The sequence below is a fragment of the Pygocentrus nattereri genome, chromosome 5 (assembly GCF_015220715.1).
Source record: "Pygocentrus nattereri isolate fPygNat1 chromosome 5, fPygNat1.pri, whole genome shotgun sequence".
NCBI classification, from domain to species: Eukaryota; Metazoa; Chordata; class Actinopteri; order Characiformes; family Serrasalmidae; genus Pygocentrus; species Pygocentrus nattereri.
The window spans coordinates 11,856,228-11,871,755 of record NC_051215.1 but is presented as its reverse complement, the minus strand read 5'-3'; the positions used below and the strand labels follow the sequence as shown (position 1 = coordinate 11,871,755).

The 15,528-nt window shown below is 40.7% G+C and overlaps 1 protein-coding gene across 6 annotated transcripts in view; it reads right to left on the bottom strand.

The window, feature by feature from the left end:
* inpp4b (inositol polyphosphate-4-phosphatase type II B) overlaps positions 1–15,528 on the bottom strand; it is a 578,351-nt gene that overhangs the window by 270,962 nt on the left and 291,861 nt on the right. The gene's annotated exons all lie outside the window — the stretch shown is intronic.

Sequence of the window (15,528 nt, the reverse complement as noted above, 5' to 3'; positions counted from 1 at the left end):
ATGTAGTAACTTCGTACAGGAGTTTATGTTGATCAAAGGCTTATTTACTCGCTATTTCACACTGTCAGAAACAAACACACACAGAGATAAGGGCAAACTGACTCACAGTAGTCACAAGTATTCAGAAGAAGAAGAAAGACATTGTTGTGGAACAGCCGCAACCGCCACAAAACACTGTAATGACTAACAACCAACAGTTCTCACATTGCACTGCCTGAAAGCAAAGGTGTAGCTCGTAAGGGGGAAAATCTGAGATATGACTTCGGTTTAGAGATAAAACTTTATGCAACAGGAAGCTGGAGTGTAGACACATATATACGCAATTGCTATTACACAAATTTGTCTTTCAGGAGTTTATATATATCTCATATGTGTCGTACATATTGTTACGACCCCAGTCATCATTATTTGACAGATCTGCTGTGTGTGCCTGTGTGTCTACTCACTATCCACTCTATTAGACACTCCTACCTTGTGGGTCCACCTTGTAGATGTAAAGTCAGAGACAGTAGCTCATCTGCTGCTGCACACTTTGTGTTGGTCATCCTCTGGTCCTTCATCAGTGGTCACAGGACCACAGTCCAGCAGTGACAGTGGAGCGCCCAAAAACTCCAGCAGCACTGCTGTGTCTGATGAACTCGTACCAGCGCAATACACGCTAAAACGACATCAGCATGTCAGGGTCACAGTGCTGAGGGTAATCCAACACCTAAATAATACCTACTCTGTGTGGGTCCTATGGATGTCCTGACCACTGAAGAACCGGGTCAAAGGACTACAGTCTGTAATTGTAGAACTACAAAGTGCACCTGTGTAGTAAGTGGAGCTGATAAAGTGGACGATGAGCATAGAAACAAAGACAATGTTATGCCTGATCGGTGTGTATATATAAAAGTACCGATAATGACTGGTAATAATATGACACATATTGATAATAATATGACCCATATGCATATGTAGGTAATATATATGTAATATGTCACATGAAATACAGAGGCCTTTACATGCAAAACATCTATCCTTCTGGTTTACAGAGGAGGCTGGAGCCTATCCCAGCATTCATCAGGCAGAAGGCAGGAAACACCCTGGACAGGTCAATACATACACACACAAGGTTGAAGGGATGGCACTGTGTGAGTTAAGGTCAACACTGTAGTCAGTGGTGGAGCTTTACTGCATGTGTTCACACACTTCAGAGCAAACCAAGAAGTGGAAGTGTGTGTATATGTGTGTGCGTGAGAGAGTCTCTCGTATCTGCTCTGACAATTAATAGAACCGGTACTGAAGAACTCATTTATTCTACATCGCTACTGCACAGATCCCCCACAGTGTATACAGCAAGGCATCCCCTTATGTTTTTTAAAATTATTTCTCACTCATAACTCACTGACGCAAGAGGAGAAATTGTATGAAACGTGTATATTCTCAACTTTCCATCCACACCCCATTAGTGCTTGTAAGTCAAAGAAGTGAATTTTTATTATGACTTGAATTGGACAAAAAGTTACTGCATAAATAAAGAACCTATGGTAAGACTTAGTATGAATGTCATTTTTGTAAGCATCTATAAACACATTTATAACATGTTATAATTCATTCATAAGGCATTATAAACATGGTTAGAAATATTTAGAAAAATGAATTATACTGAATTACACTTTATAGTCATGTTTAGTGTACATTATGAATTGTTAATATAATGCATGATGAATTGTGTTAATAACATGTTATACTGTCAGTGCCAAAGAAGTCAGTCCCAGCTTCCAGAGCATAAAGACAAATACAAAGTTTACTTATTTCCTGAGATTTCCAGTATTTTATTACTTTACATCACAGTAATCCAAGTACCCATGAGCCCCTCAGCTGAACCCCCTCTGACATCACTCTGAGCATAAAGTTACTGTGGAGTGAAGGCCAGGAGATGGAGAGGTTAGATAGTAGAGTGCTGACATTGACATTTGTTCCCTCACTGGTTCTAATGTCAAGCACTCTGTAACATCACTACACTACTGTACAGTGATGCTAATTTCTGCTTGCATTCTACTGAATATGCAGTGTTAAGTTAGTGCCAAGCTAACGGTGGTGTACATTGACTTTCCCACATTGGGTAAAACACTGATGGCAGCACTAATTTAAACTCTGACATCTGAAGCCTGTAATATGCTTTACTGTGTATGTTTTAGTGTTTCAGTAATTTCTTCAGTAAATATTTCAACTTGAGACCTCAATCTTAACACTGGAGGAGGCTTTAGTATAGTCCACCTCACTTTACCTAGAGCAGACAAATACAACTTATGAGCTCTTATAATTTGTTATGAACAGTACTTATAATGCATTATGTTAACAATTCATAATGCGTAATAAGCATGATTATAACACATGATGCATTTTTGTGAATATTTACAACCATGTTTATTATGCCTTTTAAATGCATTATAAGATGTTATGAATGTGTTTATTGATGCTTACAAAGGTGACATTCATAGAAAGTGTTACCACAACAACTTACATATACACTGCTCAAAAAAATAAAGGGAATACTTAAACAACACAATATAACTCCAAGTAAATCAAACTTCTGTGAAATCAAACTGTCCACTTAGGAAGCAACACTGATTGACAATCAATTTCACTTGCTGTTGTGCAAATGGAATAGACAAGAGGTGGAAATTATTGGCAATTAGCAAGACACACTCAATAAAGGAGTGGTTCTGCAGGTGGGGACCACAGACCACTTCTCAGTACCTTTCTGCTTTCTAGCTGATGTTTTGGTCACTTTTGATTGTTGGTGGTGCTTTCACACTTGTGGTAGCATGAGACGGACTCTACAACCCACACAAGTGGCTCAGGTAGTGCAGCTCATCCAGGATGGCACATCAATGCGAGCTGTGGCAAGAAGGGCCAGGCCAGTACAACAGGAGACATGGAGGAGGCCGTAGGAGGGCCACAAATGTGCATGTGTCTGCACAAACGGTTAGAAACCGACTCCATGAGGATGGTATGAGGGCCCGACGTCCACAGATGGGGGCTGTGCTCACAGTCCAACACCATGCAGGACGCTTGGCATTTGCCAGAGAACACCAGGATTGGCAAATTCGCCACTGGTGCCCTGTGCTCTTCACAGATGAAAGCAGGATCACACTGAGCACATGTGACAGACGTGACAGAGTCTGGAGATGCCATGGAGAGTGATCTGCTGCCTGCAACATCCTTCAGCATGATGGTTTGGCAGTGGGTCAGTAATGGTGTGGGGTGGCATTTCTTTGGAGGGTCGCACAGCCCTCCATGTGCTCGCCAGAGGTAGCCTGACTGCCATTAGGTACCGAGATGAGATCCTCAGACCCCTTGTGAGACCATATGCTGGTGAGGTTGGCCCTGGGTTCCTCCTAATGCAGGACAATGCTAGACCTCATGTGGCTGGAGTGTGTTAGCAGTTCCTGCAAGATGAAGGCATTGAAGCTATGGACTGGCACGCCCGTTCCCCAGACCCATTGCACCACAGACTGTCCAGGAGTTGGCAGATGCTTTAGTCCAGGTCTGGGAGGAGATCCCTCAGGAGACCATCCGCCACCTCATCAGGAGCATGCCCAGGCGTTGTAGGGAGGTCATACAGGCACGTGGAGGCCACACACAATACTGAGCCTCATTTTGACTTGTTTTAAGGACATCACATCAAAGTTGGATCAGCCTGTCGTGTGTTTTTCCACTTTAATTTTGTGTGTGACTCCAAATCCAGGCCTCCATTGGTTAATAAATTTGATTTCCATTGATGATTTTTGTGTGATTTTGTTGTCAGCACATTCAACTTTGTACAGAACAAAGTATTCAATGAGAATATTTCATTCATTCAGATCTAGGATGTGTTATTAGAGTGTTCCCTTTATTTTTTTGAGCAGTGTAGTTATAAATGACTATATAATGCAATTTAAGTAGCAATAAGACAATAACTCCAGACTTCTAAGGGTAAAAGAAAAAACCCAGTAATATTTACAGATCCAAGGCAACTTCTCATAGACCTAGATGAAAAGAACTGGGAGAAATCACAAGCCCAGCATACTCTGACAGCTGTTCTGACACCTGCTCCATCAGATTTAAGACAGACTAAATTTGTTGTATAAAAATCAACAGCTGTGCCTTCAGACAGAACTATCAGTCACTGTGCTATATAGCCTGCCTGCAGTCATTTATATAGCTGTCATTAATTTGGTACTTCAGATTTATGGACAGTCAGAAAACATATGGGAGCAGAGGGACAGCAGATTCGCTCTGACAGCTCTGAACTGCCTTTATATACATAATGAAGCAGGGCGACAATACAGAACAGAGGAGGAAATAATTACACCTGTAACGTCTTGTCAAAAGAAAAACAAATCGAGGCCATTTTGTTCTTGGTAAACATACCAAAACCACACATATACAAAATAGAGCTTATTTTTTGTTTGTTGTTGTAAAATTCATGAATAGTGTATTAGACGCTCAGGAAGCAATGATAAGATCAAAACAAATGCATTTCTGTGTCCCGAGGGGAAAAAGTGGCTGCTTTGGACAGCTAATGTTTTCAAAAGCCTTTCAAGACGAGTAGGAAACGGTAGTGAGGTGATTTATAGTTCATCAAATACAGCAATCTTCAGGAAGCTAAAGTAAAAGAGAAAGAGGGAGAGAGAGGGAAGGAGGGAGAGAGAAAAGAGAGTAATGTGTTTGCAACAGTGGGCTTTTTAAATGGAGCATTCAGGGCCAAACCTAGAGTTTAATATAATGTTTGACTTGCTGCAGCACTGCGTACCTCAGTCTCTTCAGTTTGACAGAATTTACAATTGCATCCCATTTTCAAGTTTTCATTCATCAATGAGTGCGTTTACATGCCCTTAACCATCTGATGAATACCAGATTTTGTCAGTTACCTAATCAGTACATTTCAACGCACTTGAGTAATCGGATAATGGGAAACTCCAGGTCTACATGAATCAGACAGTAATCATATTTCGGCTTGGCAACCAGCGAATAAACTCACAGAAGTAGACATGACGTGACATAAACTCGAACTTCATGCCACCTCTATTTTTTTAAACATGCCATTTTACCTGAAAGTATGAACATACATCATCTAGTAGATGAAGAATATTTAAATCCTTCATTTCATCCGGCACATAATTGGTTTCAATAACGCTCTAAAAGTGTTTTGCTGCATCTCACCGCAAAGCTCCTTGCTTATTTATGATCTGTTTCATGCATACATAGACTGAGAAATCTGAAAGAAATCAGAGTAAGAGCTGCATGTGCTAAGAAATCCAATTACTGAGTTAAAATCCAACTCTCTTTATCGGAATTCTTAATGAGATTTCTAGACTGGGGTCTAAGTCTGTTTACACAACCATTTGAATAAGCAGATAATTGCATTATGATCTGACTATGATTGGATTATAGAGAAACACTAGAGGGTGCTCCCGAAAAATTAATGGGTTAAGATGGAGCATTTGAGCAAAATCATGGTTTATGAATGCTTAAACATTTTTAATGTAAAAGAATACATGCATTTCCTGAACACAGAACAGCATAAAGCATTAGAACTATATTATAGCTATTATAGCTATAGCTATAGCTATACCAACTAATCAGCACTTAGTAGCAGTAATGCTGACCAATTAGCACTCAGCAGCAATAACGCTAGCATCCTGGCAAAACCTGTTAGCTGTAGAAAAAAGGAAAGTTCAGGTAAATCAGGCTTTTTTAATGGAATACATCCTACTTTCTAAAATTAAAGAAAAGTTCTGTGTAAATGATTAGAAACTATTTTAACTTGTTTTAACATTTTTAGCCATTCAGCTCCACTCACCTGGCATTTTGCAGTCATGTCTTTGATATAATGGGGGAAATGGGAAGAGGCCAGGTGCCTCAAAAACGGCTCTGCCACTGGTAATCCCTGTGATGTCAACCCATCCTAATAGTAAGCCAAGACATTGATAGGCTAATAAATACAACTAATCTAGCATTAATGTGAATCTTATCATCAAATAAACACTTTAAAAGGTCAGACTAGAAAAACCCCTTTTGATGATATATCTTGAAGGTGAGAGAAAACCACTGCACGCATGCACTTGCATGGCTTTTTGTGGGTTTATTTTTTGACAGCTGGCAACAGTTGAAGGCATTATTGCAAGGAAGCTAGAAGCTAGCTTTGAAAACACATTTCAAAACAACAGGCCCACAGAAACCCAACCTGAAGCTGCTTTTCAAAGGTTCCTCACACCTTCAAGATACATTATCAGAAGGGGTTTTTCCTAATCTCTCCAGAGTGTCCCTTTAACACAAAGACACTATTCATCTGAAAAATTTGGAAATAAAAATACCAAATGATATAAATTGGCTGTCCACTTTATTAGAAACTCCTACCTAATGGTCCACTACATAGGTGTACAACTGCAGACGAGAGCGGATCTGTTGCTTCACAATTATCAGCTCTCCTCCACCATGGGAGGACTATTGACCAGATATTATGTAGGTGATGGACCACTTTCAAAGAGCATTGACACTGACATAGTAGTATATCAGACACAGCGATGTTGTTGAGGCTTTTACCCAGTTTAGAGTGATCCACTGCTCAAAACATATCTAGCTGAGAGCAGCTCTGTGGTCAGAAATTGAACACTGATGAAGAGCTTCAGGATGACTAATACAAGCTGTGCATCAACAGATGTGCTACAGTCTCTAACTGTACACCAGCAAGGCAGGTGTTTGTAAAACTGGCCACTTACTACACTTATTATTACGCTGGTATCAAAACCACAACTCTATCAAGCTGTTAACTCATCACTTTACAAATTTGTGACCTGTACACCGGCATCCGTCTGCTGCCACAGCAACAGTCTGTTAAAGCCAGTATTCCCTTTGGCCCTGTTTCAGGAATGAGCAGCTGGCTAGGTCTCTCATTGGTTAAGTTAGCCTGTAACACACTGGCAAACAGCGCCAACACTTTCCTGTTCAATACGCCACAGCAGCCAACGGCCGATTACGCCAAGAAGACAAGCTTAAGGAAGCATCCGCCACCGACATGAGGGGTTCCACTCCACTGGCCATTCACAGAGAGAGATTAGAATTAGTCAAGCATCAGACTCACCTGTGACCCGCTGATACATTTGGCCGCTAATCCCTTCAAGCAGGTGATACCATAACAATCAGCGATATGAGAGGAGAGCGAGGAGAGACGGCTGTAATTAAATTTCCAAATGAAAAATGCATTACCAAATTGATCTGGACAAATCCTATCTTGAGGAAATTGGAAGGGGATTTGGGAGGGAAAAGGTCTTAGCTGGACTCCAGCAGTGTGAGGCGGGTGTGCCACTCAGTGGCCATCCCCAGCACCTCTGTCCACTGCAATAGGCATCAGGAAAGCACCTCTCATCCTCTGGCCTACGATGATGTCCACTAGACTCCAGAACTGGACAGCAGGGGAGTGCAATATTGGTAATATTGATTAGGGATAATTATCAATAATTCAACAGAACATTTAACAGAATTTTTTAGATTTTAATTCATTATTATTCCTATACAGGAGACTTAATTTCTAATTTTTCAAAGAAATCTGCGGGGATATTTTTCCACACCTACAAAGTTCAGTCTCAGAAGTTGGTTGCATTTTCTGCTACTCATGATCCAAGAAATCCCAAACACATGCATTGATGTCAAGCTCTGGGGCCGACTACTCTGAGAACACCAGCTGTTTTTTTTTTGTTTGAATTGCTAATTGTCTTCTTTTTTATCTATTTTCTTTTCTCAGTAATAGCTTTTGAACAGCTACACACTTTCAGACTCATAGTATTGAGTTGTCCTCTCCCATTGGAAGGATGGACAGACTTTTTTCTTATCAAAAGTGAAAGATGACAGATGAAAACTGACTACTTTAAGTATTTTTTATCTGAGGGTGACAGTTCTGGTGGTCTAACAGGTCTTGCAGGGTTGTTAGGAGTCCCATTTTCTCTTTATCATTTATTATTTTTAATCCTTGTTTTTCCCCACATTGACCATTACTTTATGTAAGAGGTGTATCTTCTATCTAATCTCCTCAGAAACTCCTCCTCAATAATGAATAACTTGTACGTCACGGTCATTTTGACGGGTAATTAAATAAATGAAGGGTAGTCTCTGATTTTGCATAATACTGTGTGTAACCTGGTCCTGACTGAAGGAATCAGGTGTGTCAGAGCAGAAAAACTATGCAGTGCAGAGGGTGGAGGAGTGGAGAAACACTGCATTAAGCACATTATCATTCTATCCAGCACAGGGAGATGGACTTAAACTCTGCAAACTTCAGGTGCATCCCTGCACTAATCAAGCTCTAAATCCTGCTTTAGCATTCCAGCTCTTACTCAGCATCTGGCATGCTGACTAGTGAGCGGAAAACAGACTAGAACCACTCATATTTTATCTGAGCTGAGGCGTTTGAGAGTACGTGAGTGTGCGTCTGTCCTTGCATGTACTCAGGCTTCTTTGCCTGGGAGGGAAATTGCATCTCCTTGTGGTCGCCTTGTGAACATTAACATGTGCTCAGCATTTTTTTTTTAATTAGTCCAAGTGTTTAGATTTACATGGCTGCATTTAATCGCCGTTGGCATTTTCCTCTCTCTAGAATGGAGGCCTTTACATACACAGTGATTATTTTATAGACTTACAGATAAATACCCACACTAACAGTCTATCATTCTGTTATCTGCTGGATAAATATGTACACATTAATATAATGCCTCACACAAGCAAGGCTGAGGAGCTAGCCGGTCCTGCCCTGAAGGAAAGATTATACAAATCTAACAGTTCGAAATAGCAACCATTTAGCCAAACAGATTTAGATTATTGTATAGTTTAATAAAATCTGATTACGGCCAGCATTAATAAAAACGCCTACCACACAGCGGCAATGTGCCGCTTCTGATTTCACTTAGCCATCCTCAACCCCTGAACCACGTTTCTGACCACAGAGCCGCTCCTGAATACACTTGGACCCACTTAAAATCACATGACCGCTGTCACTGCTATGCTGAGAATGGCCAGCCACTCAAATGGGGCAGTCGTGGGCTGGAGGTTAGGGATCCAGCCTCGTGACCGGAAGGTTGCCGGTTCGATCCCCAGAGCTGACAGTACGTGACTGAGGTGTCCTTGAGCAAGACACCTAACCTCCAACTGCTCCCTGGGTGCTGCGGATTGGGCTGCCCCCTAGTGTGTGTGTGCTCACTAGTGTGTATGTGGTGTTTCATTTCATGGATGGGTTAAATGCAGAGGTGAAATTTCCCCGTTGTGGGACTAATAAGGGTCTCTTAATCTTAAATAACATCTGCGGACAGTAACTAACCAATGATGATTGTGAGGTAGAGGGGGCTGATAAATTTCACAATAAGGCTACAGTGTATAATTGTAACCAGCACCACATTTACAAAGTCATCAGCTTCTAATTAACGCATTTAGCTACTTTAAGCTGTACTCATTGTTCACAAACCTTATACAATCTCAGTAGAAAAGCTTTAGCCAATAGAATGGGATGCTCTGGAGCAGCCACATATGAACCTCTATAGAAGGTCACTCTGCCCAGTGTGCTCCCCCAGCATAGGCTTGTGGAGCAGAGCTGTGTTCTCTGGAGTGATGGAGCTCCATCCAGTACGTTTGGCATATGCTGGAGTGATCCAGAACTGATCACCCAACATCAGACCCCACTAATGCTCTTGTGGTTGAATGTAATCAAATCCTCAAACCAATGTTCCAGCACCTAGAACAGGGGACATCAGCTGGCAGACCAGAGTTGGATGCAGACCCAGCTTCAATCCTTCGGCAGATCCAATCAAGCACTTGGAAAAAAATCTGCAGCAGAGCCAATATATATGCAAAAACTGGTTGTTTTTCTGGGTCTTCTAGATGAACTAGAGTAGCTTCTGTAGCAGTTTATCTGATCACATGCGATTCTTTTTTTCCCACAAACAATAACCCGTTGCCATACAATTGCTCATTAGGTCATAAAAATACATTCAAAATAAATCAGCTTACTTTAATATATTTGATACATCTTTCTTTATTAGCTGCTAGGACTAATAATTAATGATTAAGTATTTAAAGGTAACCATTTCTGTCATTCATCTATGTCATGTTTGTTTATAAGAGTTTTATAAGCAAGAAATTGAATGTAACCAGACCAAATTTTAGTTCCGTCCAAATGTTCAGCCTTCTCAGACAAGTAGAGGCCGTTACTGCAGCAAAGCAGGACAAACACAATTCCCCTGATTTCAGCAGAAACTCTTATGTCGAATGTTTTAATAAACTGAAAATGTAAACATTACCATATTAACATAAGGCAGATTTATAGACACAACCTCTAAAAAAGTATCTAATCAAGACACCACCATATCACACTGAACCGAATTATGAATGAATTATGAAGACAGTGGCTGTTCAGTGAATCGATACATGGTACACAAAGCTTATCATTTAAGACCTTATGTCTTTTTAAATATAATGTATGAAATATAAATTCTTGTTTAACCTTGTATTTCACATTCACATTACACTACTGTGGATCTAGATCCCCTTATATGTATTCCCAAAGGCACAGTAGGCACTCCACCCTGAGTCTTTCCCTCATAAACTCCGCCGTCAAGCTTCAGTACCTTAACACCCCAGCCAGACTTCACACGATGGTTTAAAAAGAAAGAAAAGAAAAAAAGCAGACGATGAAAATCCGTTTTGTTCAAAGTCCTCCACAGTCATCCACCCATGTTTGAGCATAAAATTGAGCGGCAGCTTTATTTTATTTGAGCGCCACATTTGTCTAACAACTTGCAGCTAGCCAAGCTCATTTTCTCTCTCTGGAGGCCCGCCATACACTGATACACTGCCACTATAAAATCATACAGCAGCCATCCAAATAGCTTTTAATATTCCACGCTGTGGAGAAAAGCCCTGGACCGTCCACGCCAGAACTGTATTAACAAACTAATTCACCACTTTTCACCTCAGTGGCTTCAGTGGAAACGACCTTAACTGGTTCTGTTTTCCTTTTTGCGCTCGAGGAAGGTGTTTTTGGGGCATTTTCGAGGCCCTCCAACTCATTTCGGGTTGTGTGAAGTGTGACATGATGCTGCTCTTCTTTCCCTCAAACCATTTGCAATAAAAAAAGATTATTACAACGCTCTACAGGACGGCTAGGCTGCCTGATAAACCTCAATAGACTCTCTAGCTGCTGAGGAAAAGGGAGCAGAACCACAAAAGTGTACAAAGATTTGATAGTCGCAAGCATAAATCGCTGCCTCAAAGGGAGAAAGGCAAAGAGGGATGGAGAGACGAGAGAGAAAGAAAAGGAGAGAGGAGCGTGTATGCGCTAACAGGGAAATGGGGTGGGATACGTACAGGAGTAGCACAGGCCCACAGAGAGCAGTGATTTCATAAAAGCAATACATCAAAAATCTAATGTAGACAATTAGTGTAACCGTACATTGATCAGCCATAACATTAACCACCTCCTTGTTTTTTACACTCATTGTCCATTTTATCAGCTCCAGTTACTATATAGGTGCACTTTGTAGCTCTACAGTAAAAGTCTGTAGTCCATCTATTGCTCTGCATACTTTGTTAGCCCCCTTTTACCCAGTTCTTCAATAGCAAGGACCCCCATAGGACCATAACAGAGCAGGTATTATTTGGGTGGTGGATCATTCTCAGCACTGCAGTAACACTGCACACACAGGTAGTGTGTTAGTGCGTTGCGCTGGTTTGAGTGGATCAGACGCAGCAGTGCTGCTGGAGTTTTTAGACACCTCAGTGTCACTGCAGGACTGAGAATAGCCCACCAACCAAAAATATCCAGCCAACAGTGTCCTGTGACCACTGTTGAAGGACTAGAAGATGACCAACACAAACTGTGCAGCAGCAGATGAGCTATCATCTCTGACTGTACACCTACAAGGTGGACCAGCAAAGAAGGTGTGTCTGATAGAGTGGACAGTGAGTGGACACAGTGTTTAAAACCAGTTTGTTAAACAGTAAAACTAGAACTAACAAAATATTCAGAGGAACAGACAGACTACAGTATTTAACTGTAGAACTACAAAGTGCTCCTTTATGGTAAGTGGCGCTAATAAAATGGACAATAAGTGTAGAAACAAGTAGTTGGTTTAATGTTCTAGCTAATATAAAATATTACATGGTTAAAACAGTAACAGCTATTTTAGTGAAAAATCAAATGAACACAATCTTCCTTTTAACCCAGACGCAGATGCAGCCAACCAGCCACCAACCAAGTCACGTCTGGTGTCTGAAATTTGCTTATGATTTAGCCGTCTCAAGCAGTGGCGGGGGGTATGATTGGGCCAAATGGGCCTTGGCCTACCCATTTTTATTGTTGGCCCACCTAAAAATGACTGCTTATGTTTACTTTCAAGATTGCAATCTTATGAATAAATAAATTGAAGCACAAATGAAAACACAGTTGAAACAATAACCATAACTGTGAGGAGTTTGCTGAGCGCCTCATCCTCTTAAACCACCAACACTGTGCAGCACAAAATCTAGGCACTTGAGAAGTTTGTACGTTTATCGAGTGCTGTATAAGCAATTCATAATCTTCTCTAATGTTGGATATTAATGTAGGGAGGTTCATTATGTGGATTTAAGGATTAGAAGAATATAAATACACAATGTATTGATAAATCAGATAAATACTAGTCATCGCAATCTGAATGCAGGATAATCAGCAATTAATCAAAGCACAAAAGGAATTGTCAGCATAGTTTATATTGGTTATTATTGTCATTACAATATGTTAGAAATTATTGTTGATATGTAAGAGATGAGTTTTTTTCTATTATGCTTTATGTGTTTGTGTTGACTAGCAAGCCAATGTGTCCTACTGTTTTCCCGCTAAAGCTTTTTAACGACACTAGCAATTGTCTCGGATTTGACCTCTATTGGATCAATGTCATGTGATAGGCCTTACATTTGCCTATTATATAGATTTACAAAGATGTCTCGGATATGACTTTTAAGGAGTAGACAGACGAAAATGCTGTCGATCAGCATTATAACTGGAGCTACAAGGCTAATGTTGCTAACAAACACTAGAACTCAATAGTCACCCAAACAACCCAAAATGTTTCTGTAAAAATACATCTCCAAAACTTTTCTCAACCTGCTCAAAGAAGCCAACTACTCATGCCCACCCAAAAAACAGAAATACTAACACCACTACTGATCTCCAATAAATGCACTTATTAGATGCTGCTCATGCTTTCATAACCTCCTGCTTAGATTACTACAATTGCTTACTTAAAATTCAGTATTCCCAGTTACACTGGCTACAAAGTCCTGATTCTCAAACAAAGTGCTACACTAGAGATGTGTGCGGGACTGTTTTTCAGTCCACTCCCGTTAGATTTCATCCTGATCCTGCAGAAAATCAGAATACTTTGTCCTGTTCCCACCCACAACCGTAAAGTTTTATCCCGCTCCTGCTGGCACAATTCAGTGAAGATGAACTGATATCCAATATCTGACATCTATTCACAAATCCATTGTCCTCTGCTAAAATAACACGGCAGTCATGGTCATCAGGCTTGCTGTGAAGTAACTTCACCAAATGCAATTTATTCCCAGTTTATTGGCAACTGTGGCCGTCTGACTGAAGGCTCTGCCAACTCTGTAATGCGGCAACACTCTACTCAATAGAAATATAATTTAGAAAAGTACACAGTATATTTGTTTATCCTCTACAGTAGTCTGATATGTGATTAGGCAAAGGTTTCAAGCCTGGCAGACCAACTGAGAAATCTGCAACATGGAATGTTTAACTACTATTTTGTCATGAATGAATTTTAATTGATTTTCATGGTTTATTTTTATGTATTTTGCTGCGAAAAAAGGGCTCTAAGGGCTCTAAATGCTGCCGCACTTCAGTGTGGCATTGGGGAAATTCTGCCGTTTCGCACACGCGGCCTGTGTGAGTTCACTGACACAGTTAAAAGCTGAAATGAAAAGCAAGCATTACCATGCAGAAGCAGTATGTGTGAATCTGGCCTAAGCTACAGTCATGGCCGAAAGTGTTGGCACCCCTGAATTTTTTCCAGAAAATGAAGTATTTCTCCCCGAAAATTATTGCAATTACACATGTTTTGTTATACACATGTTTATTTCCTTTGTGTGTATTGGAACAACACAAAAAACAGAGGAAAAAAACGCCAAATTTGACATAATTTCACACAAAACTCCAAAAATGGGCCGGACAAAATTATTGGCACCTTTGCAAAATTGAGGGTAAATAACTTTGTTTCAAGCATGTGATGCTCATTCAAACTCACCTGTGATAAGTAACAGGTATGGGCAATTTAAAAATCACAGCTGAAACCAGATAAAAAGGAGAGAAGTTGACTCAATCTTTGCATTGTGTGTCTGTGTGTCCCACACTAAGCATGGAGAACAGAAAGAGGAGAAGAGAACTGTCTGAGGAATGAGGACCAAAATTGTGGAAAAATATCAACAATCTCAAGGTTACAAGTCCAAGAGATCTTGATGTTCCTTTGTCTACGGTGCGCAACATAATCAAGAACTTTACAACCCATGGCACTGCAGCTAATCTCCCTGGACGTGGACGGAGGAGAAAAATTGATAAAAGGTTGCAACGCAGGATAGTCTGGATGGTGGATAAGCAGCCCCAATCAAGTTCCAAACAAATTCAAGCTGTCCTGCAGGCGCAGGGTGCATCAGTGTCAGCTAGAACTATCCGTCGACATTTGAATGAAATGAAACGCTATGGTAGGAGACCCAGGAGGACCCCACTGCTGACACAGAGACATAAAAAAGCTAGACTGCACTTTGCCAAATTGTATGTAAGTAAGCCAAAATCCTTCTGGGAAAACATCTTGTGGACAGATGAGACCAAGATAGAGCTTTGTGGTAAAGCACATCATTCTACTGTTTACCAAAAACGGAAAAACGGCCTACAAAGAAAAGAACACGGTACCTACAGTCAAATATGGTGGAGGTTCAAAGATGTTTTGGGGTTGTTTTGCTGCCTCTGGAACTGGGTGCCTTAACTGTGCATCATGAAATCTGAGGATTACCAAAGGATTTTGGGTTGCAATGTAGGGCCCAGTGTCAGAAAGCTGGGTTTGCGTCCTAGGTCATGGGTCTTCCAGCAGGACAATGACCCCAAACATACTTCAAAAAGCACCCAGAAATGGATGGAAACAAAGTGCTGAAGAGTTCTAAAGTGGCCAGTAATGAATCCCATTGAACACCTGCGGAGAGATCTTAAAATTGCTGTTGGGAGAAGGCACCCTTCAAATATGAGAGACTTGGAGCAGTTTGCAAAAGAAGAGTGGTCCAAAATTCCAGTTGAGAGGTGTAAGAAGCTTGTTGATGGTTATGGGACGCAATTGATTTCAGTTATTTTTTCCAAAGGGTGCGCAACCAAATATTAAGTTGAGGGTGCCAATAATTTTGTCTGGCCCATTTTTGGAATTTTGTGTGAAATTATGTCAAATTTACCTTTTTTTCCTCTGT